A 25,681-nucleotide genomic window follows, 5' to 3' on the forward strand; every position below is an offset into this window, starting at 1 on the left:
GTCAGGAAATGCAGGCAGAAGTAGATGAATTCAAGCTAAACCTTGGAGCATTGCAGAGCAGAGGATTGCCCAGCCTATTGACCAGTGCTGGAAGACTGCTGACCTGGGAACAATATGCCACCAGAATGAATAATTTTATTACAAATCAGATTACAGCATCTTCAAGTTCCTCACAAGAAGCAGGACCTCCATCAGGACAATCTCTTTATGATAAGCTGGAAAACCTGTTTTACATTGAGCATGAAATCAATCATCTTTTTGAGGTCACGCCTACTTTTTACAGATATACTGAGGCAGATGAGACATTGATAAAGATACAGAGACATCAGCTGCCTAGAGAAGATTGGTGGCAAGCAATGCTGGAAATTTTGCCCAAGTAATCTCGGTCTTTTCCCTCTTCGTTCAGCTTCAAATTTTGGTCAGATACAGGTCAGCAGGATTGAGTATGCTGGCACCAGACAGAGCATTTGGAGAATAGGTGGAGCAGGTCAAACCAATGACTCATCAAAGTGCTGGGATAGCAAGCTAGGAAAACGCAAATTTGAAAGCGTAGCCCCAGCCGACTTAGTTGGTCCCAAAAGTCAAAATTCTCTGACAAAAAGAGACAGCTAGCACACCAATATTAACTGCCGCATTTATTTCTTTCATCTACTTCCTTTGAAGAGTTGGCGTTCTAATTTATTTCATGAAGACTCATCATCTAGATATTTTGTATCTTATTTTGTATATATACCCCCCCATAGAATGTATTTGGGGTTGGTGAATGATTCTCGCTCTAAGAGCTGCACTGTAAATTTCAGATTTTCTAATACAAAGAGCTGATGGAGTTTATGATTTCTGCACTGTCTGGATGTGAATGTGATGAGCTGCGTTCTGCTAAAGAATTCCCATGTTGTTTAATGAAACAATAAGTTTTGCTCAACCATGTTTTGTCTTTTCTATGTTTGCTAAATTCACATATATGTTCATGATCTCAGCAACAGAGAAAAAGAATAGCTCAGGACTTGTTTAAATGCACCCTTTGCTCAATCTCTGTTTCTAACCATGTTTTCTGCAGAATTGGTCATAAATATGAATTCTTAATTGCTCATGTTTGCACTGATTCTCTCATTATGAATGCTATTTAGGAATTCTTAATTGCTCCTAGATAATATTCTCACCTTTCCCTCTATCAGCATAGTGAAAGATCCTTAATTGCCTTTCATTCCCTGATTCCATGCCATCAATTCCTAGATTTGAAGATTTGTTTCATGGATACTTGTCTGGCTCTGTAGTATTACCTCTTTCCCAACAAGCACTTTCAGCTGTACACAAGCATTGACTCCATTGCCCAATGGTCTAAGCTATTCTGAAAACTACATATCAGTTCTATTTGAGATCATCATCCAACCAAATTCAAAACAAAATCCTGTGCATCATAACTAGCCTAAAATTACACCAAAACAAAGTTAAATCATAAAGAGAGAGCCCTCTCTGGTTGCAAGTAGGCTAGGACCTGTAGCTAAAAGATTGGTTAGTGGTTACCTCGGCCATATTCCCTTGGGAGTCAAAGGGAACAACCTGAGTGATAACATATCCAACTGGTCAATTGATGGTATCAAGAGGTCTGTGCATCAGTCCTGCTTCAAACAATATGGCTAAGTATACTATCGTTATTAATTTATTATCCGAGGCAATCTCTCATGGGATCGACTCATTGGTAGTTTATCTTGATTCTTAATTGATAGTGTCACAATTAAACAACATTTATCGGTTAAGGGATCCATGTTTATATCGCCAGTATTTAAGGGTGAGGTTGTTGCAAAGATCATTTACTTATATTAATTATTTGCACATTCCAAGATCTCATAATTGGTTAGCTGATTTTATCGCTAATCAAGCATTAGACTGGCATATCAATCATCCATCACAATAAAATCAAGTATCAAAAAGTCGAACTGTATATATCTATATATATATATATATATATATATATATATCATAAAGCGTCTCGAGTGTACATATGTGTGTCCAAAAATATACAAAATTGGGACTCAAATGCCCATAATCATGTCTGACATATCTAATGCCCCGGCTCAGGATGAGCGGCCAAGTAGGTAACTATCGCATTGGCCACACGCCGAAAAGTGCGAACCCAGTCACGTGGCATGCCAACCACATGATGCTGCATATCCTCAGGAAGGTCCTCTATGGCAGCCATCGGTACTTGGTAGCTCAATCTCGCCAAGTGTCATTGGACGTTGTTTAGAGTCTGTTCTGTATCAGCAGCCGCCTCTTCGGCTCCTTGGCCGCGTCGTCCATGCCGCGGGAACCCATCTAGTCGTACCGGCCCAATGTCTGGAACATGATCATCATATCAGTCATTTGAATCTCATCAAAAATATTTTTCAAAATTCATCATTATATTTGAAAAATCCAAAAAAATCATAAAATTGAAAAATTCTTACCAATCTCGCCCCATGCTGCGTTCGGTGGTAATGCTAGATCAGGATCTCCTCGGAAATCCAGCCCAGCATAGGGGTAGTCATCTACGGCGATGATCTGCTGATCCCACCATGTGAAGAAGTCATCGTTGAAGGGAGTCCTTGGGACCTCCCCACCCCCTAGACGTTTCATCAAATCAGCCCACCGGCCCATGCGTGGATCTCGTGGGGTGTTGATGGAAACTGCTACCCTGGGGCGGAGTGCGGGAACCTTCTCAAAAAAGAAAGTACACAGGATAGTCCCATATCCAAAGTTCTTGGTCTGTCCCCTCTTGATAGAAGTGAGCTGGCTCTTCATATTGGCCAGAAGAGGAGTACACCAGTCGAACACAGTAGTGAGACAGTCAACTGCCACGCTCATGGTTAGCCGTGATGCCTGATGCAGAGAGGACGATCCGTTCACTCGAGCTATGGTGAACAGGATTATCCTCAATGATAAACTCGCCACATGTGTGATGGAAATCTAGCTCCCAACCTTCTTGGGATGTCTCGGACAATATATTTGTACGTAGTCCTCTATCGTGAGACTGCTCCATGTCCTGCCCCGGGAATGTACTACCTCTCCCTTTCGCGAAAGGCCCGTGATGAAATAGATATCCTCCACTTCTACCCTAAGTGGCATCTGATCAATCATAAAGGCTTCCTCCTCGACGTCCCAATAATCAATGAGCATCTCAAGCAAACGTGTGTTTGCTTTCATATTCAACAGTTTGAAGAATTTAAGCAAACCGCATCCCCGTAGGGCATCTAAAGCTTCTGGACTGTTCATAACTTCATTATCCACCACTGCATGCTCTCTTTCACGCCACATGACCGGCATTCTGAGAAAAAAATGATTTTCAACCGTTAGTTTTTGGTTTAAAATTGTTCGCAGCGTATACGCGGGTCCCTGTGCACACAGTCGCGTATAGGGCCTGCGTGTACGCGGGTTTCATATTACCAACCCGTGTATACGCCGTGGTGAAATTTTGGGCAAAAAATTCAACGGTGAAACATTAACTAAAAATCTTAAAACCAGTCACAGTCAATTGCAAGCTAAGTATAAGAGCTACCTGGAGGTTTTTGAAGAATTTGAACGGTTGAATTTGGTGTACGGGAAGTTTGCTCCTTTCGCTCCAAATCTTTGCTCTCAAACTCAAATGGTGAAAATGGTGAGTCCAAAATCCTCTTTATAAGTTTTGAAAATGCAAAATTTTTTCAAAATTTTATTTTGTTTGGCCTCATGTGACTTTTAACTTGGGAGCTTGGAATGTTGAGAATGGTTTATTTTTCAGGACATTTTGGACGTTTTTTCGACTTCCATGACTGCTGACCCGTCATGGCAGGTATCGTTTTCTCACTGGCATATAGGCTAGGGACACTATTTTTCCGTTGCATTAAGCATACTAGCCTCCATTTTCCGATACATCTGCCATAGGGTCGACCCCATCGTGTTATGATTCGTAAGCCATCTTCACTCGCCGATTCTTTAAATCATGACACGATGGTAGAGCCATCCTTTACATGGGCATCGTAGTTAGCACCTCACTGAAATTTGTTGCCCATGCTGCTCCGATTTGAGTAAGCTCGGGAGTCCTCTGTAGTCCCGCCATGACTTATGCGTTGAAGACTCATTCCTATGTGCTTCTTCACTTTGTTCTGGCCTTATACCGTAGAGGCTCCTTTGTGTTGAGTTGTACTACTGCATTGCATGTTGACCACTTGCACCTTTTGGCCTAGAGCCGGCTTCACTTGGACTCATGTTTAAGCCAACTTTTGACCATGACGTCTACAAAATCAACCTTGCATACCTTTGACTTCTGCAGCTTGACACACCTTGACCCGTGGAAGGAACACACCTTTGAGTGTCACTAACCAGTTTTCGCCTCCCTGCATTGAGCATAGGAACGTTCCATTCCCAAGAACTAGATCATCTGTTTCACCAACACTTGTTCTTTCCACTATACCATAACATTCTTTTATTATTTTTCAAGCTTAACAGAAAAAGACAAAAAAATTAAATATTCCAAAAAGAGCGGGAACGGGACAGTATTTCCATTTATTGTTGGCAGCTAGAGTCAGTCGTGTCGCCCTTGAACAAAGCACTCAAAACAAAGTCTCCTCCATTTGGGCGGGATTTAGTTTGACTTAGGTACGCCTTAACCTTGTTATTGAGTCAGTTCTCCCCCAATTGGTTATCTCTTCCAATCATATGGAGGGTTTATTCGTGCCTCCTGCATGACGAACTTATACAGAGTCATCATATGCTGCCACATAGTCACATTGTGTCGTGCTTTTGTTCAAGGGAAGTTAGCCTGAGTCGGCCTCTCTACGGTGTCTCTTGACTCATTTTTCAGTCGGCCATCCCTGGTTGTCAGTGTCATGTCTATCATCACATCAGTTATATTGGTTCTTTACTCGTGCCGGTTTGAGAAGGTCTCCATTGACTTCTTGCTGGCGGGTCTTGTCCTTATCGACGACGACACCTTGCTCTAAGGACAGGCCTAGAGCTGCACCCTGGCCCTATTTTCATTATTGATAGGTCACCTTGTGCTCAGCATCGATTAGTATCATGGGTCTTTGACTGAGTGGTTTCCCTTGTGTTCGACATCAACTTACATTATCACACATTGGGATTCGTGCAGTACCTTGGTTTCCATTTGACCCTATTGGTGGATACCTCGCCTCTGTGTCAGCTTTCATTATTGGTTGGTTCAGAGGGTTTCTGTCGTGCGCTAGCCACATCTTGTGTACGCCGGAAACATACTTCAGTTGGGTTACTACATCTCTTTCGTCCGATTCCTTCCACATTATTGGCCTACGGGTTACACTCGCGCTAGATTGATGAAGGATGCCTTAATGCCTTCCTTCTAGTGGATCTTTCCCTATCGACTCCGACTCATTGCTCTGGGGCAAAGATCTAGAGTCCATTTGGCAGTACCTTGGGGTTTGCAGTCATTAGTGGCAGATCCTTCGCTATCGACAGTGGGAAACCATCATTGTCTCCTGATCGATAGATTCTTACAGGTGTTCGACTCCAGCTCATCTATTCACACTTGTTAGATTGTACTGGGTACCTTGACGCTCATTATCATTATCGGTGAGTAGTCTCGCGTTTGTTAACGGTATACATCAATGACCGGTAATAAAACAATTTCTCACATGGTCGACTTCAAATCATTTATTCCCATGGTGTAGAAATGTACCATGGTGGTCGGTGAAGACCTCAGGTTGTATCAGCATTCATTGGTTCACTTGACAGTTGCTCCTGTTGCTGCTAGTTGATATCACTCCACCTTATATGTTGCAGTCAGTTATGGCGACATTCTATATGCTGGCACTTGAGTTTGCAGTGTAGTACCATCCTATTCCATCATGTTCAGTTGGTACCTTTTGGGATCAGTCTTTGATATCAGTGATCCGTTGCATCTTTCAGCATCATTGACAGTCTTATATGTGATATTTCAGACATGTACTTGTTCGATCATGATCAAATGATCCATTATGTATTTTCCAGTCATTTATACTTGTATACTTAGTGGATCCGCTTGTACTTGATATGCGGACATGCTTTGCTTTCTCTGAGCATGGGTATGCCCGCCTCAGATAGTGTTTCTTTCTGATCTCCTTTTGTGGCTTGGCAGGCTGAATTCTGGTGAAGTCCTCCTCGGTTTTTGATAGATTTCCTTTCCATGTACTTGCATAATACATTTCGGCCATCATGTACCCCTTCTGACCTCATATATTAGGGGGCATCTGTTATAGCTCCAAATCTCACTCTTATGGTTTGTGATGCTGCACTCATGGCCTAGGGAAACCCCTCCTTCCAGATCTGGTCCTAAAATTTAAAAAACAGTGTTTTATCCCTTATACGCGACATTGCCCTGAGTTAAACACGTGTATACGCGGGTAGGCATATACCCAACCTGCGTATATGTATTAAAACACTTAAAAAAATATAAAACTCCTTAATTTTGGGCAGAGATCGTGGGTTTTACCTGCTGATCACCTGTTAGTGCCCGTGGCCCAACTGTTCCCAACCAACTCCCAACTAAAAAAATACTTTGGGAGAGGTATAAAAAGACCTCAAAGGGAAGGCCTAAAGGAAGAGAGAAGAGAGAGAAGGGTTATTATGCTGAGATTTTTCCCCTGACCAGGTCTGAAGTCCCTTGTGCCTTCTGCACTTCCCCCATTTGTACAGGAAACCTTTGTTTCCTTGTGTGTTGATGTTCATCCACCATTTATGACATCATGGAGTGAGTCATGGAAGGAGTTTGTTAAAGGCTTGAGGCTAGACGGATCCGGAAGGAAGCTTTGCTTGGAGCCTGTGAAGGGTGACTCAGGTGAATTTATTCCTTTTCTGTACTTTATTTGTCTATAATAAAAGAAACACATGTCTTGGTTCCCGATATAAATATTCTTTATGTTTATGATATTCATGTTAGAATATATATGTAAATGGTTGTTTGGATTTCATAACTAACTACCTTTATTTATAACATGAAGATGGTTTCTTTATAAGGTTTTGTCCATATACTGCTGTGTTCTTTGGAATTGGTTGTTTTATAGGACAAAAGAGAAGAAGGGAACTCCAAGAAGGGTTTGGACCCTAAGGACCTTCTCAAACGTAGGACCTAAGGTACGTCCCCTTTACAATAGAATTTGCTTATAATAGCATAATGGCTGTGTGAATGTGTGTTTCTCTGTATAGATAACTTTCAGTCTGCTAGGGTTTCAACCCAAAAAGCCCTAGGGGAATATTTCCCTCCAACAGCACAGAGGGCATAACTTCCATGCTTTCTATTTTAGGGGCCCTTGCGTCGAAGATGACGACTTCAGAACTAAAAGAATTTGTGGGATTTGTTGCAGTTATTTTCTCAAAAATAAGTTCACAGGTCGCTGCAGATATGTTCGTGAATGACGGACGTGGAAATAGATCTTCCGAGTATGTGTGCTTCATAAACTTAAAACAATAGGGCTCATAAACGATTCTCAGAATGCAAAGTGTTTCTCTACAGGCCACCATGCCATATTTATAGGGGTTTTCAAATTCAAATCTGACTGTTCCCTCCATTTTCTGATCATAAATGCATCTTTGGCGACATATCTCCAAATATTTTTTCCATAAATGTTGCCTACCCGCTCCTCCTAATGGGATTTTTTCTATCCAATCATGAACAATGACTTCAACAACTACTTTTGGACCTGACTGCGCAACACCATCCTTCATGGCACAACCCTTCGTGTGCATCTCTTCCTAGCGCACTCCTTGCTTCCATCGCGCAACCTCCTTACTATGCTTTTCTCCTCTTCGGGCAACGTAGATTATAGTCCCGCTCTCCCCTGCAACTGCCTAGAGCGATAAGACTATTCTGCTACCATGTAGTCATTGCGCAGGGGTGGGATACCTTGTACATAGCTTCAATCTACTTCCATTCGCTTTCCCAGGGAATGGATCCCCATTCATCTTCGCGACATCAATTGCACCACCATCTGTGATCTCCTTAAAAACATATGGCCCTAACCAGTGCATTTGAAATTTCCCCAGAAACTTTTTGAATTTTCTGTCATATAGCAGCACTAAATCATCCACCTTGAAAGTGCGCAACTTAATATGCCCATCATGCCATAATTTCCTGCATTCCTTTTGCACTTGCTGGTGAAATCCAGCAAGGAAGCGGTCCTCTTCCCACTCCATTAGTTGCATGAGCCATTCCTCCAAGGTCTCGTGATCCACCATCTCTATCAAAGTTGCAATACGTACACTTGACACAATGTACTCCATAAGCATCATCGCTTCAATCCCATAGACCAACCTAAACGGTGTTTGGCCTGTCAACTTCTTGTAGGTCGTCTTATATGCCCATAGTACTGTTGGTATACACATATCCCAGTCATTCACTTGCGCGTTGCAGACCTTTGTCAATGCATTCTCCAAGATTTTGTTAAATTCTTCCACCATTCCATTCGCCTATGGGTGATAGGGCGTACTCTTTTGATGATACACCTGAAATTCTTCAAGCATCGCGTTGATCGTTTCATTCAAGAAATGTTTACCCCTATCACTTGTCAACACCTTAGGGCATCCAAACCATGTTAAGACATATTCAAACAAAAACTTCACAATGGTTGCAACTGTGCAATCCTTCACTAGCTGCGCTTCCACCCATCTAGTTAAATATTCTGTTGCAATTATAATATACCACACGCACATCTTCTTTCCTGGTGGTTGTATTATGCCTATGAAATCAATAACCTAGTTATCAAATATTTGCAATGAAACCTAAGGATTTAAAGGCAATTTGTCTCTTCACGAAGGCTTTCCCGTCCTTTGGAAAGAATCGCATGCCTTGCAGTACGCCTTAGAATCCTTATGTAATGCCGACCACGACAACCCAGCGCGCAAAATATTTTGTGCATTTGCCTTTCCTACGTAGTGTCCTCTTGTTGCTCCTGCATGTGCTTCAATAAGGATACTAGCGCGCTCAAACTCTGGAACATACCTTTGCAGTATTTCATCTATTCCCATCTTATACAAGTGACCCAAAATCACTGAAAAATCTATAGAGCGGACTACTAATTCCTTCTTTTGCTGAGTGGAATACCCTTCCGGAGCTGTACCCATGGTTAAAAAATGAATGATATCAACAAAATGGTCATTCGCAACATGTACATTAAAGAGCTATGCATTTGGCAGTCCTTCCTCCAAAATATTTGGTTCTTCGCCCATTTCAATCCTTGACAGATGGTCTGGTCCTGCATTCAGCCTTCCAGGTTTCAAAATCACTTCAAAGTCATATTCTTGAAACAAAAATAACCATCGGTAGATTTCCTACCCCAACACAGGGTTATTGATGAGGTACTTCAATACGAAGTGATCTGTATACATTTTAAAATGTGTGCCGAACAAGTAATGTCGAAACTTTTGCAGTGCGTAGACCATCCAGCCCTTTGCGCTCCATAGTGGAATAATTCTTCTCAGCCTTTGATAACTTTCTGCTTGCGAAGTCTATCGGATGATCAATTTCTCCTTCTCCTTCCTCTATTGATACCACACCTAGCACAATGTAAGAGGCATCTACATGCACATGGAATTCTTTTTTCCAGTCTGGAAGCAAAAAAATAGACGCAGTTATGATCTTTTCCTTTTAAGCACATCTAGACTATGTTGACAGTCTTCATCCCAACAAAACATCGCATCTTTCTTCAATAATTTTTCCATCGGTTGAGTATACGCCTTGATAAAATTTCTATAATACCCAGTGTGCCCCAATGTCATGCGCAACTGTTTTATATTCCTTGGAGCTTCCAAATTTACAATCACAGTGATCTTCGCAGGATCCAAAATCAATCCCTACTTACATACTACATGGCCGAGCAAAAATTCCAAAGGGCACACAAAATATGCACTTCTTCAAATTCAACACAATTTGATACCTTCGACATCTATCTAACATAAGGCGCAAACTCTCAACATGGTGCTTCACCAACCCAAACATAGTCCAATCATTAGAATAAACCTCCAAAAATTTATGAATAAATTCCTTAAACGCCGTGATTACTACCAAGGAGAATATTGTAGGCACGTTCAATCCGAATGGCATTACTATATACTGAAAGAAACCCCACTTCATCACGAAGGTTGTCTTTCTTTGATATTCTAGCATGATCATTATTTGATGGTATCTTGAGAAGCCATCAGTAAATGAATAAGCCTCCTATCCGTGAACATTCACAAATACTTCATCTGTAAATGGTGTTGGAAACGGATCGTGTACGCATGCATCATTTAACTTTCTCAGATCTATGCATATCCTGATTTTGCCTTTCTGTTTCTTCTCTTGGACAACCATTGGGCTTACCCAATTGGATTCCTCTACTGGTTCAATAATACTGGCATCCAACATCTTATCAAGCTCTTGGCGCACCTTTTCTTTATACTTCAGATTTAACTGATAAGGTCTCTACTTAATGGGCTTCACACCTGGTTTGAACGTAATCTTCATAACACCTAGATATCCAACGATCCCCTTCAGATCTGCAAACTTTGTGGGAAATAGGTGCTGGTATTCACGCAATAGTTCAACCACCTTATCGACTGTATCTTTGTCCCAATAGTCTCCTATCTTCGCGAACTTAGGTTCTGCTTTAGATCCAATATTTACTTGTCTAGTTTTCAAAGGTTCTGATATATCCGGGTTTTGAGCTTTCGGTCCTTCGACTTTGCGCTGTCCCTTCATCTCTAGAATGTTAATATTCCATGGGTTTTCTTCTTCCTCTTCAACAGTCACATTGTAACATTCCAGTGCATGGCGCAACTTTGTACCCCAATTCGGATGAGCCCATTCTATTGGTTCCTTAGGCATGCTGAATATAGCTACTTTTATCTCATGGAGTGCTTCATCAATGCATTCAAACCCATCCTCAAAGCTGAAATCCAATAAGAGACTCTCTCTTAAGATATCCCCATCAACTGTCCCATGACGAAGATCCGTTTCCAAATACCAGTTCATCGAGATTGTATCTAAGAAATGACAGAAAATGTGCACCCATTTTGTTTGTGGCTCCGTTCCCCAAGCCTTAGTCCGTTGTGCTAGATGATCGTGTGGATCATCCTTCCCAATGTACTTTTCTATCATCTGGGTATTAGTATACCCAAACCTTAATCTCATCATTCTTCTGTATTCCTTCCATCCAGCGAAGCTTTTCTTGTGTGTACCCCACCAATGGGTAGGTGCAATGCGTAGTGCCAACTCGAGGGCTTGGAAGAAATGTTCTTTCGGTACTTCCCTTTCAAATTCATCTAAAAACAAATCCACATCAGTCAAACCATCATAATGTGGAAGCTTCCTTACCTCAGTTGAGACACACCGCAATGATTTGGTCATCATATTGCAATGGAGCGTAGATACTTCATGCAACTGATTCTGCTAGTGTTCAAGCTCTTCATCTGAGTCTGAGGTGCAAGAGCTATCCCTGTCCCACGCAATTCGTCCATCGGCCATAGGATTGATCCAATCTTCATTTCACGTTGTGATCTTGTATATCTGATCCAGATCATCATCATCTTCCACAAAGTCACGAATAGGTTCAGTATAACGTGCTCCCTCAGTAGGGTCTAGTGGTACTACCACCTTGAGTGACTTCCTTTCAAACGTCATTTTCCGCTTCTTCAAGTTGATTACGTGTCCATATCAAAAGCCCAGTCAATTCTTAGTAGCACATGGTATGGGTTACTATCATCCACTATTTCAATGACCTCAAAGTTATCCAGCGCGCTTGCGCCCTCAATATCTACCGTTACACCATATAGGTGCCCCATCAGAATAATATTCTATTGATTGGACAAGTGCAATTGAATAGGAGACCATTGCATCATACGTCTCCCCATCCTTTCCCACATCTGCTTAGGTAGGACATTTGCATCAAGTCCCAGATCCAAGATTACCTGGTCCATTTCATATTCTCCTATTTGCGCGGTCAGCCTCATCTCGTGCCCCGTTTGCTTCTTATGTTTACCAATTTTTCTCACGGTGCGTTGTTTAGCATGGGCCTTTTATTTATTTTCACACTTGTTGATTAAATCCTGTAGCCCTTCTACTACTTTCTTATCGCATAGTAACTTCATACAGGTCTTTAGAAATGTAGCTTATACCGAAGGATCTACCTCTTGTGTCATACTATTTTCTAGCATTTTCTCCTGGCTTCCTAAGGTGGAGGCGTCAATGGAGTTCTTCTTTGCTTCCATGAATGTCTCTTTAGCGTGATTATGATCAAAGTCTATTTCTTTCTTGACAGCCTTGCACACCCACCCGTTAGTCTCAAGCTGCTTTCCCTTATCTTCACCAATGGTCATACCACTTCTTGTTACTATATTTATGCTATGATCTTCTTCGCGGGGCTCTACCCTCATTATTTGGATGTTCTGTTTAGGATGCTGGGGTTGCGTCTTGTTTTATTGCATCTTTCTCATAAGGATTGGACATTCCTCTATCACATGGTCGAAATGCTTGCAATACTGACATGTCAAATGTGTGGGGTTTGGGAAAGCTTGCGTGAAGTGTCCTGCTTCGCCATAGTTATAGAAAATTATCTGCCCATGTCCTTGACCAGCTCCGCCCCCTCTTCCTCTTCTTCAACCTTGGAATCCTTTGCGTGCTACTCCTGCACCCTAATCCTAACACCGGTTTTCTGCCTGCATTCGGTAGTAGGGGTTCTATCCATCATTAGCTCATAACTCCTAAAATGGCACTCGTCATGACCTATAGATTTACAAAAATTGAAAAACAGCTGCTGATGGGTATGTACAAACTTCTGTATTAAATGGTAATTATCAATCACGTTTTTTCCTGTAACTTGACAGATAGCACACCATGGTGTAGCTCCCGCGATCAACCCAACGTTATTCTCAGGTTTCAAGGAACAAGCCCTCCCCTAATAAGATAGTTCTTATAAACCGGGCAATGGTCCTTATCGTGCCCATGGCCTTTGCATTTCAAGCACTAGACTTCGGTGCATACCTTTGGTTGGGTTTCCTTTCCTTTCTTCTGGCTTTGCAAATACAAGTTCAGGATTTCCAGTTGTGAGTGAATCTATTTCACTTCAAGATTGGTATCTTGTATGGGAGAGGCTTCTAGCATCATTGCGATTTCTAAGGCTTCTACTTGCGTTGCTATATTTTGTTGTGACATCGGTAATCTTAAGTGCAACAAGAGCGATGCGATATACCAGCCTCGATGCTGGGAATCTATAATCACCACATTGGATTGCCTAATCAGGCATTTCAACCTTTGATCGAAATCACAGGGTGTCTCATCTATCTTTTGTCAAATTTCTTTAAACTCAGTCACCGACTGTGCCTCTGACTTAGGCTTTCTAAACTCCTTGTTTAGAGCTTGTTGGGTTTCTGCCAACGTCGTGATGGGGTTGTCAGTGGAGTACTTGATGTACCATGTCAATGCTCGATCATGTAAGGTCGTGACCAGCTACAATTTATTGATGTTATCATCTGTAATCTGCTGTGCCATCCATACAACTTCTGTAACAAACCAGAACTGTTTGGGATCTTCGCTCCCTATCCCTTTAAAAACTGACATCTTCATTGCATTTGCGATGTTGGATGGTGGAATTGGAGGTGGAGGTGGAGGTGAAGGTGTTAGTGTATGAGGTGGTGGTGGAGGTGAAGGTGTCAGTGTATGAGGTGGCGGTGGAGGTGGAGGTGGAGTGGATGGATGAGGTATCCTCAGGATACCCTACTTAATTAACTGAACTACACTTCGCGGTGTAGTCAGCACCATCCCTTCGTCATCACTTGACGGGGGTTCAATGAGTGGACTGTACTATGAGCTCGATCCTTCATTTCTTCTAAATAATATCCCACTTTGTGTAGCCCCAAACATCAAGGAAACTACATAACCATCTTTTCACATAGCAACATTTTAATCCAAGTCTTTAATGATTTGAAATACTTACCTTGTGGTCTCTTAAAGAGCCTATGTTCCGCTTCACTGTAGATGATATTTCTACGTGAAAGGCTTGTATCTATGCCCCCGGTATTGAAAGGGTACCGTGCCACTCCCGGAGAATGAAATTCACTGCGTCCCTCACCCATATGAATGAGTGAGTCGATGGCGGCGTTATAGTTGAGCGTTCGTTCCTCTCCCGTTGGTCGAGTCCATTATAAGGGTATCCGAAGTACAAACGAGATGGATGTTTGTTGTCCCAACCATTCTCACTGAGTAGAGGCACATCCAAGGAGGGAGGCGGTACTATAAGGTTAGATTTGAGCTTAGGCACATAGTCATAGTGCTTTTGGCCTTCCGGTTTCACAATCAGACGGGAAGTGAGCCCTCAGCAGCTGATGGTCTAGGAGTTTGTACATGAGCTTTTTATTTCATCCCTAGGAAGGTGCGAAGCGCTTGCTCGAGAAAAGGAGAGGCTGGATATACTTTCACTGGTACTGCATCATGATCAAGAACTGGTTCCTCTCGACTCGGAGCGTGCTGGTTGACCTGAGCTGCGCCATTACTGCTGGGGCTCGGCCTCCGAACCGTATGTACGTTCGCCATAGTCAATTTTGGCATTCAGCCAGAAAACATACCGAGCGAGTAGTGTTTGAGTGAGGTGGTCACCAATGAAAATGGAACAACCTTGAAAAACCTCCGCCTCCTCAACGATGTGCCCTGAGGTGGGAATGTGCATTCCAAACTGTAGCCATTCATCTTATCGATCGTGAACTCAGTCACAAAACTTTCAAGTGTGCGATCAATCCAATGATCAAGAGCTCACGTGATATTGCTTCCTGATGCTTCCAGATGTCGCACAAGTTCCGGAGTCCACATGTTGGGCATGGAATCCCCCCAAGGCATGTTTTGGGGCTTAAAGCGCAAGTTTTGACCGAATCTTTTTGTAAAAGTTTCACAAATTGTGGGCGCAGGGCACGAAAGTATAATAGAGTCATAGGGTTGTCCACCCTAGTTTTTGTAATGTAATGTCTGCTGGATAGACCTACCCATGGTCCACGGACCATGGAATTGTATAAATTGAGTGAGGCTCTAAGTGTAAAAGAAAACAAATAGAGGAATGGAAGAGAAGCATGAGAAGTCTAAGTCATTGAGTCAGAGTGTAAAGTGTGTCTGTGGGTCATAGAGTAGGAGAAGGCTCTGCAACTGAGTGTGTAGAGGTCTAGAAGTCCGCAATTGAGTGTGCAGACCCCTGCAGCTGAGTGCGCAGGGTAGGTCGAGTCTGTAACCATTGGGAGAATCAATATAGAAAAGATTTTCTATAATTCTGTGTATGTTTTCCTGGTTTAATGCATGATTGGATATAATTTGCAAGTATACTGTTTATTTACTGCGCGATCGTGTATGAATGCTTTGTATTGCTAATTATAACTTAAGACATTCAAGTAGGTGAAGGTAATTAATTAACATTGGAAGATAAGTAAGATCTTGGGAAATAGCACAGAGTGCACCACAACCCCTAGTTAGGGCTGCGCGAAGGCAGTGTATCAGGCCACGAGGAATGGGAAGTGTGCGAAGCGACCTGTGCGCAGGAACAGACAGAGAACCAATCGTACTTCTCAGACATCTCAAGGGTGCGAAAACCTGGTTCTAGCACCCTCCCATACTACTTCGGGTGAGACCTCAGTCCGCACTCCGCGGATTGTTGCTGAAAGGGCCAGTAGTACAGGGATTTGTTTGGCTAATTAACTCCGAACTTGGGTCAGGCCCCAACAAGCCAACAAATGGTTCTGTTACTGGGACCGGGATTTGCATAGAGATGTCTAATGTCGTATCACTAGAATCCGACAAAGAAAGGAATTGAAGATTGGTTGGACAGAAAGATTCACGAGTTCGCAACGCAGGAAAACAGGAATCTGTGACTATCAAAGGAAGAGTGGTTATATTTCTACTTGTATACAGAGATCCACGAAATTTTCTTTGCATCCTTCCCCACTGAGTTGTACGAGTGGATCGCGAAGCTAGCAGATAGCCAAGGAAGGTGTAAACTCAACAAACCTATTGTGTGGACTCTAGAATTGGTGCGCAGACTAGAAGCATCGGAAGATAATATCGCGCGTGCTGTTGATCACTGGCTCGATCGAATCATAGGAGGATTCATCACCGAATTTGTGGTAGATACTTCAGTCAGCTATAGTGAGGCAGAACGACACTTCCTCAAAGGACCATGAGGTAAGTACATTAAATCTTTGAAAACTTGGATTAAAATGCTACTATGTGAAAAGTGGGTCATGCGAATAAATTGAAGTTTGGGGCTATGCGAAGTGGGAAAATCTTAGAAACGAAGGTAGCACAGAAATAGAGACTAGCCCCTTGATTTCACCTCTGCAAGGGGGCGAATAAGAGCTTGCGAAGGTCTCTCCAAGAAGTGTGATCAATCTGATAAGACAAAGAATTCTGCACATACCACCCCCACCCACACCACCACCAGGTTCATTGTATTCACCTCCGTCTTCGCCCGTACCACCTTTGCCACCACCACAAAGCAGTATGGAAAGCACGATAAAGCTACTAGTGTTCAAGGGAGTAGGGAATGAAGATTCAGACCAGTTTTGGTTCATAATAAAAGACGTAAGGGAAGCACAGGGTGGCACGGATGACAATATAAAGAAGGCAATGTTGGTCAGTGCTCTGCAAGATCACACGCTGACCTGGTACATTAAGCATTCCAATGACAATTCGAATGCAGGGATCATAGATATCTGAGTTACTCTAAACAAAGAATTTAGCAGGCCAAAGTCAGAGGCGTAGTCGATCATTGGGTTTAAGGAAATCACAATGCTGCCAGGTGAAATCCTGTGGTAATTGGATCAAAGACTGAAGTGCACAATTCGCAAAGCGAACATGACGTTAGTAGATAAGCAACACAGTGAATGGTTTGTGGCATCGTTAAAACCGCATCTACGAAACGCGTTGTCACAACAAAGGCTAACCACTCAGGCTGAGGCTTTGGAGGTCACGATGAGATTGCGCGAGACTCCGATACAAGATCCTAACTTGGGAGCTCAACAGATTCATGCGCAGTTGAAAAACTTGTGCTTGGAGATGTAGAGTTTGAAACAAGACAGGACAACTCGCCTAGAGATGCGCGATGAGGTATGGTGCGTAAAATGCAAGGGCCAGGGGCATGATAAGGATCATCTCCCGGTGTTCACAAATTACCTTGCGGGAGGAGGGCCAATGCCACTAATACTGGAGGCACAAGCAGGACCAAGCGCGGTGCCTACACTATGGTGCACGATTTGTCAGATAGGAGGAAAGCATGCTACAGATAACTACCATATATTACAAAAGTATATTCAGAATTCATAGCAGTTGTTCTGTAATTTCTGTAGGTCGATAGGACATGTTGAGCGCACCTGTCGAAGTTATGAGCTAATGATGGATCAGACTCCTACCTACAGGGTTTAGGCCGAAACGCGGCCCCTTGACCAGAATGCAGGGATGGTGCGAACCAAATTTTAGGGGCACGGACAAGGTCGAGGTGGAGGGGGGCCAGGAAGAGGTCGCAGACAAATCATATGTTACAATTGTGGAGGGCCAAGGCATTATGCCGCGACTGTATGAATCCAACACAACCATCATGCTTGTATTGTACGTTGTTTGACCATGAGATGGAGGATTGTCCCACACTGATAGCAAGGTTGCGTGATAAAGGAGCACTCCAACCTCCCCCGACTCAGAACCTGCAAATGATGAGGTCTGAGCTACACAAGGAAGACCCTAATGTAAATATCGTGCTCCGAAGTGGTATTACGATAGGGGATGACAAAGGCAAGCAACCTGAAGAAAGCACTTGGGTTTGCAAGGCTCCAATGAAGGAACTAGAATTTGATTTGGAGCGCGCTAAGGAGACTTCATGGAAGCTAAGAGGAGCTTCGCTGATGCCTCCACCTCAGGAAGTAAAGACAGACTGGAGCCAGAAATACTAGTGATTCCCCCATTACTATTGTCGTTGTATCCCTTATTAATATTGTTGTGCCCCTATTGTCCCCATATTATTATTATTGTGCCCCATAGAATCCCTCTATTGTTATTTTTGTGCCTTTATATTATTATTGTTAGGTTGGCTTGGTTATATTGTGACCCCTTAGACTCCTATATATAGAAAGGAGGTTTTGTCATTTGAATCATCAAAGAATTGTTCATTTGTGTAATGTAAAGGAGGTTGCCCCCTCGAAGAGGCTGAATTCTAAGGCGTTGATCTATCTTTTTTTTTTTTTGTGAGCTGGTTTCATATCAGGATCCATCGATGCTCACTACGTTCTTGGAGACATGCATGAAGTTGTTGCGCGACAACAAGGCTGTAAAGGGGCTGCAAGAACTCATAACTAGATGTGCTGGGATCGCACCAGGAGAACTGCACGTATTCCGGAAGCTCGGGAAGCACACGACGCGAACAGGAAGGGAAATGAGATTGACCGCGCATATCAGGGAATATGAGATGGACCAAGTGATTCTGGATCTTAGATCGAACACGAATGTCCTGCCAAAGCAGACATGGGAGTGCATGGGAAGGTTTGCGTTGCAATGGTCTCCTATCCAACTGTGGATGGCGAACCAACAAAAGATCCTACCTATGGGGAGATTGCAGGGAATCACAGTAGATATCGAAGGATAAAGCGCGCTAGCAGATTTCAAAGTGATAGAGATTGTTGATGATAGTAATCCCTACCCCACGCCATTGGGAATAGATTGGAGCACTAACATGAATGGCATGATAAATCTAAAGAACCGTAAGATGATCTTTGAGAAAAAGTCACTGCGTGTAGTGGTACCTTTAGGTCCTGCAGAAGGATCGTGCTACACGGAGCTAGTGTGCGACTACAATAGTGGCGATGATTTGGGCTGCATCTACAAGATAACCATGCGGGAGAAGGACTGGGTAAATCCAACCGCAGATGGCCGAATCTCATGGGAGTCCGAAAGCTCCTACACCTTAGATTCTAACGAGGATATAGAATGATGGCAAAACTAGTTACACGAGGTAACCACACTCAACTGTGACATAATGACGAGATCGCTGTGATGCATAGCGATAGAGGTAAGAGATCTGCCTATGTATGACGGGTTAAGCGAGATAGATGACTTCTTGAACAAATTTGAACGAAAGGTGTTGGAACAGTAGCGCTTCAACGCTCTGAAGTGGGTACTGCGCGCTACGCCCACAAGATAGTGGGGTACACACCAACGAAGTTTTGAGGACTGGCATGAATGCAGAAGGATGATGCGCATGTGGTTTGGGAAGCCTCTGATGTGATTAACAGACAAAGTTGTCGAATGAGCCGGCCCGCGCACCCACTTATCTAGGTGGATACAAGCCTATGGTGTGAAACTTGTATGAATGCACATCGTCCTAGCAGTAGGAGACATGATCAGTAAGCAGGTGCGGGGAAGGAAATGGCATGAACGATCCCTCCGGTTGGGACCACGAAGTATGGAAAGACCAAGTTCGCAAAAGAATATCCACGCAGAATCTTTTAACAAAGTACGCGAAGCGCTAAACAAGGTACACAATGTGAAGCGGACTGATTGGGACTTGCGTGTACTAGTGATTCTATGGGCTTATAGGATTGCGTGCAAAAACCTGACCGCGCAGGCACCGCCAGGGCTGGAGTATGAAGCAACCACAACGAGACTTATAGTACTTGGAGAGCTTGGACCGCGCATGATAGCACTGATAGATATGACTATTCGCGGAACCTTGGAAGCAGAAATCCAAAAGGGAAATTTTAGACTCCAAGAACTTGAAGAAGAAAGGGTACGATTAAGGAAGAAAAGCGCTGTGGTGGACGTGGAAGTCAAGAAACTGGAGGACGAGATAAAGGAAGATTTTCTTGACAAAAATATTAGGGTGATAAGGCAGGATGTGTATGATCGCGATGACAGGTTTAAGGCCTATCACCGCGAATTGATTAGTCTGATGCCTTGGCTTGGACCACACATTGCTAAGTGTATTGACCAGGGTAACGCGTTGCAGATGGTAAAGTGCGCAATGCCGATAGTAAAAATAGAAGGTGGGTATTCTCTAGGAAACATGATCAATGATAGGACGAAACTTTACGTGGGTGGTGCGACCACCTGACTAGCCAAAGGAGGAATAGTCTTAGCGCCCCAGGCAGTTGAAAGGGAGCGCGAGACTATAAACTATTTTTCCTAGGAGCTGCGTGCAGAAGCAAGGAGTCACAATGTCGGGGACCGCGGATGGGGGGCTGTGCTGCTGTGCGGGTTGGCCAGAAAGTGATTGTTGAAGTCACTATTCATGATGGGATGCTCAACTTAAGACCAAATAGAGTGGGCAACATGCATATAAGACGCGATTTATGGGTAAGATTTGGGAAAATTTGCCGCCAAGGGAGTATTAACGAACCAGATTTGGGGGGAACAGTTGAATTCAAATTCAAAAAGCGCTATAAATTATGAAGGGCTGCCTGGCAAATAACACTTGGTCATTCGTGAATTGAGCTATTGAGCAGAGCCTTGATTGTTGTGTGCTGAGCATTGATTGAGCCCCTGAGTTCACGAGTGCTATATTTCTGGACGGACATGATGGAAACAACTGAGGACATTATGGAGATAACAGATTTGACTGCCGAAGAGGCTGCGCAGGCCTTGACTATGGGGGATACTTCAGAAGGTGCCAGGATTGAGGCAGAAATCCCGAAATCACTGCGCATGCCAAGACCCAAGAAGGACAAGCAGGCGATGGTTCTCGTATGTGTGTCCCCGCAGAACCCGTTGCACACCAAGCTATCAATGAAGGAAAAGGGGAAAGCCGTCACCATAGAGACCGATGAAGAAGAAGAAGACTTGGAGGACCTAATTATCGAAGAGGACGAGGATGAAGGCATGGAGGAGGAAACTCAGCCTGCGTACCCCCCGACGAAGCTGCTCGCTTATGTCCCCCTACGAAAAGGAAAGGCTAGAGTGCCCAAGGACCTTGACTAGACCAAGAGCTCACTCTAGACCCCGCTCCTCCTAGACAACATTATTTTTGAGGGCATGCACTTGGGCCGGGTGCCGAGCTTAAAATTTGAAGATTAGGACCTCACTAACCATGAGAAGTTCCCTCACCTTGTGACCTCGCACCTCTTGAAGCCCAAGCAGAACACTGTGGTGGGGGTTATAGAATTGGTGCCGCAAAAGTGGTTACGTGGAGTGGAAAGGGCTGGGCTACTGAACCTTCTCTGGGTGCCGCATTTCCACCGCGCCCTAATAACCATTTTTGTCATCAGGCAACTGCTCTGCCTGGTGCATGATGGGTGTTTGTGGCTGGAGGAGCCCATCCCCATCACGACAGACTTGATTCACTGCATTTCTTGACTTCCATGCAAAGGATATGACCTCGCAGACATCTCGGAAGGGAAAAGCAGTGACTTGGCCATCGCGGATAGATTCCGGTCTGGAAACAAAACTATTTGTTGGCTTAAGGGGGCCTAGTCCAGGTTCAGAGTTATTCACGCCAACCAAAAAAACCCTAACTGCTGGCCCTTTCAAAAACAACCTGCATACCACAGGTTGTAGTCTCACCTAAAACATTATTGGGGGATGTTAGAACCAGGTTTTTGCATCTAGAGACCATGTGATGTGTATTCTGAAGCCCTTATAGCTCAGGTCTGCCTTCGCGCAAATCTATACCTTCCTAAGGTTCACTACTGAAACTTTATCCAAACAGCTCCTAGACCTTCATGAAGGTCTATGATCAGGCTTTTCAGAGCTAAAAGAAGCAAACTCACAATTTTTGCTTAGTAAATAATAACCCTAGATCCGCCTTTGCGCAGATCTACCCGATTCGAATAGTTATCAGAACAGATTTAGTTACTACCTTCGCGAAAATAGTTCATTACTCATTTCATGCATAGATATTATAGATTTGACAGATTCATGCAGATAATACTCTTTACTTCATGGAAAACATATCATTAAACAACAATTCATAAACTTAAACAAAGTTAAGAGCAAGGCACATATGCAAGAGATTCGGTCCAAATAGTATTTATTAGATTCAACATTCAATTTATAGACTTTTCTGCCCTGTGCACCCAGCTGCAGGGGCATGTGTACTTAACTGTGGACTTGCCAATGTATCCACGCACTCAGCTGCAGGAGCCTTCCCCTTTTGCCTGAGTACAGGAAAACAGAGCTTTCCTGCCTTAACAGTTTTCCCTTACACTTATTCTCCACAAAAATTTATCTCTCTATACTCGCTATGACTCAAATTTTTATAGCTTTTCTATTATAATACCATGACCCTCGGCATATGGGTGAGTCTAAAAACCATCCTATCACTTACCCATACAAGGGGCTAAAGCCCCTTTGAATCCTACTGAGCTGCGCGCTCCACTTCCACATTTGGTGGAGACTTTACATTCTTTATAAAATTTTACTAAAAAATTGATTAAACTAACCCAAAATTGACCCTAGGGACCTTATCCCAACACACACTTATCCTTAGCAATAGCATAGAACTGAAACTAATTATTCATACTAATTTTTTAATTGATACCACATATTAGTTGAGTAGTCTTCCCATGTGTTAATGCTCTCTCTATGGCATTAATAGTATCTTCTGTCGTACTATCTGCTTTTTTCGCCAATGTTTGATCTCTTCTCAAATCTATTCCCAATTGTTAATGAAATAGTTTGGAAGTACAAAAATACCTCTAAACACACTTGGCATGATAAAAGAAAACTATAACAATAAATAGATCATCAACATCTATGTTCTATCAACACCAACTATATGCAGTATGAAATTCTCGATCTAGCAATATGATCTTAGCAATGTCATTAAATCAACATGAGCTCTATGGTCAACAACATATAACCCCAAATACAACTAAAATCAACACATACAGGGGATGCCACACAAATATTCCCATTATCAACATCAACATACTACTCAAGTCCTCTGCAAACAATTACAATACTCACCAACACTTGCCTACATGAACAACTTTATAAACAAAAGAAAACAAAAGGGGCATACTTCCCTTAAAATTTAAGATGCATTACTTGGCATGTTCCTTTTTACTCCACACATCTGTCCCTTTTTCTTCTTATGAAGCCATCCTCTTATCTTCAATGAAGAGGGGAGACAAATATACTCCCATTGAGTAGATTATCTCCATTTTTCTTCCACACTTGAGTATGTTGAGTTTTCACTGGGGAAACACCATGAGATAATGGCATGCTATGAGTTTGTCCTCTTTCTTGTCTGAGTAATTTTCTATTGTAATTTGATCATGTGTACCACTGGTTGTTCCTATTTTTATTACCAACGAGGGATAATGTGCACCTTTCTTTTCATTCTTCTTCTTTCAAGCTCAGTTTTTTCTTGATCTGTGTTGGAGGACTAACTCTTGTTCCTAATTGAGCTCTATTGCACCTATGGATGGAACTTTCAGAGAGATTCACTACTGGAATTCCAGACTTTGATATGTTTGTTCTCTTCTGACAGTAAAATCTATGATTTTCTTTAAAACAAAAATGATATCTATGTTACCTCTTTACTCTATTCGATCTATTGTTCTTACTAATGATATACAATGGTCCTCATTCATCCTTTCTATGGGGTATGCGTCTGTTTGGATTGTTCTAGAAATGGGATATCTTGCAAAGTCTGCATGCATTTGCATAGTGCCCAAAATTATTACACTTGTAGCGTTCAACTTTATTTAAAAAAGGGGAAACGAGTTATTCTTACCATAGCCTCTATTCAACGTATTTATTTGACTGATACTTGAATCCCTAGTACTTTTGAACCTTTGAAAATTCTGTCCTTAAGGAGAAAATGACCTTTGTGTGTGGCTATTTGAGCTACTTCTCTAAGCGATTTGTGGTTTTGGTTGAAACAAGGTGTTTCTTCTCTTTTGTTGCAACTATTTCTTCTTCTGTAGACACTTAGAGGCATAATATCCCGCCTCACCACAATTAAAACACCTCAGGGGTTGCCTTTGTCGTTATTACAGGTAGTCTAATAATCCTTTTGTTATTACATTGAATTCTCTAACTGAAACATTAGTAGGTATTTCTTTAACAAAGCTAATGGGTTCCTTTGAATTCAGAGCAATTGTTGAATCACTTTCACAATGCAAACTTGTCTTAATATGAGGGGGAATTTGGTTGCTTCAAATATCATCCAAAGCATTGAAAATATGATATTTGGACAACTAATCTTTTAATATAACAATATCTGCTTCTAACTTCTGATTTATGGATTTAAGGTTCTTAATCTCCTTGAAATCTGACATGAGCTACCTTATATATAGAGGAGATACTAGATTCATAACTAGTGTCTATTGCACTTAAATTTTCTTCAATAACTTATTCCCTCGCTACTTCTAGGGATTCTTCTATAGACACATGAGATATTCTATCTTTCCTCGCTACCATAGGTGCACAAATTATCTTCTAGGGAAGTGTATAGATCTACTATTGCTATCAAAGTAGTTCCTTCTTCACTACTACTAGATGAACAACTAGAAGGTATATGGCCTATTCTTCTACAATAATAATAGAACAACAACTTACATGTAGATTTCATCTCCTTTGAAAATTTTGAGTGCTGATAAGAATCTTTGACTTTTATTACTGGTGAATCCTCTTCTTGTCCTGATTCATGATCTACAATACTCTTTGAATCTTTGTCTTCTCCATTCTTCAGAGAAGGCTTCCTGACATCACAACCAACTTGTGTATTTTTATCATGAATGAATTGCAAATCATCCCATATTTCTTTTGCAGTCTCACATTAAATCACTTTTTCAAGACCTGACTTAGACAATCCTTTGAAGATTTCCTCCTTGGCTTAATTATTAAACTCATTGTCTTTTATCCCATTCTGTATAGATAGCCATATATCAAAATCAAGAGCTTGTAGGTAGATTCTCATTCTTACCTTCCAAGTTGTATAAGTTGACCCATTTAAATATGGAACTCCATTTGAGGTAATCCAAACCTAGTTTTCCATGATCCTTGATCTTCCTTCTAGCTATTAGACTAATCCTGAAGTAATCAACCCAAAAGGCTCAGATGCATAACACATAAAACCATCACATATCACCACCGACTAGCCCCATTTATGATATAACCCTGAGGGCTTAACCATGTGCATTTACATTTTGTGCCCTCGATCATGAAGCCATGAAGATAATCGATTTATAGAGGAAAATTTTAGCCTTGGCCTTATTTACCCAAGATTAAAACTTTGTTCTACAATGGAAATCACTGGGGTTGAATCATCAGGGTGATGTGTCCTTGTGGGACCTCCACTTATCCACTACGTATCCCCTCTTGAGTTGTGATTTGTCCACTTGGACACTAGTGTGTCTCAACTACCACTTGTGCTCACCATGTCATCCCGACACCTCGTCGTTTGGGAAATAAAACTTAGTGCTCCTTTGAATCCCACTGGGGTGACCTTTCATGCAAGGACTATTTTGTGTACCCACAAGCTAATAAAAAACCTACTGAAATTATGTGTCTACCACCTCGATGCCACCTAGAATCTTATGCCATGTGTTACTTACTAAAATGTTCCATGTGTCACCTATTATTATCCCACTTGTCCATCCAAAAATGCCAAATTTACATGCCATGTGTCATGTCCCTATTAGTGCCACATCATGCTTCCATTGTATCTCCATTGTTGAGTAAGATCATGCTGAGTGTCTTACATTGATTGGTCTGTGTTTT

The sequence above is a fragment of the Pinus tabuliformis genome, chromosome 2_2 (assembly GCF_031772625.1).
Source record: "Pinus tabuliformis cultivar Carrire ecotype Pingquan chromosome 2_2, CPIR1, whole genome shotgun sequence".
Lineage (NCBI taxonomy): Eukaryota > Viridiplantae > Streptophyta > Pinopsida > Pinales > Pinaceae > Pinus > Pinus tabuliformis.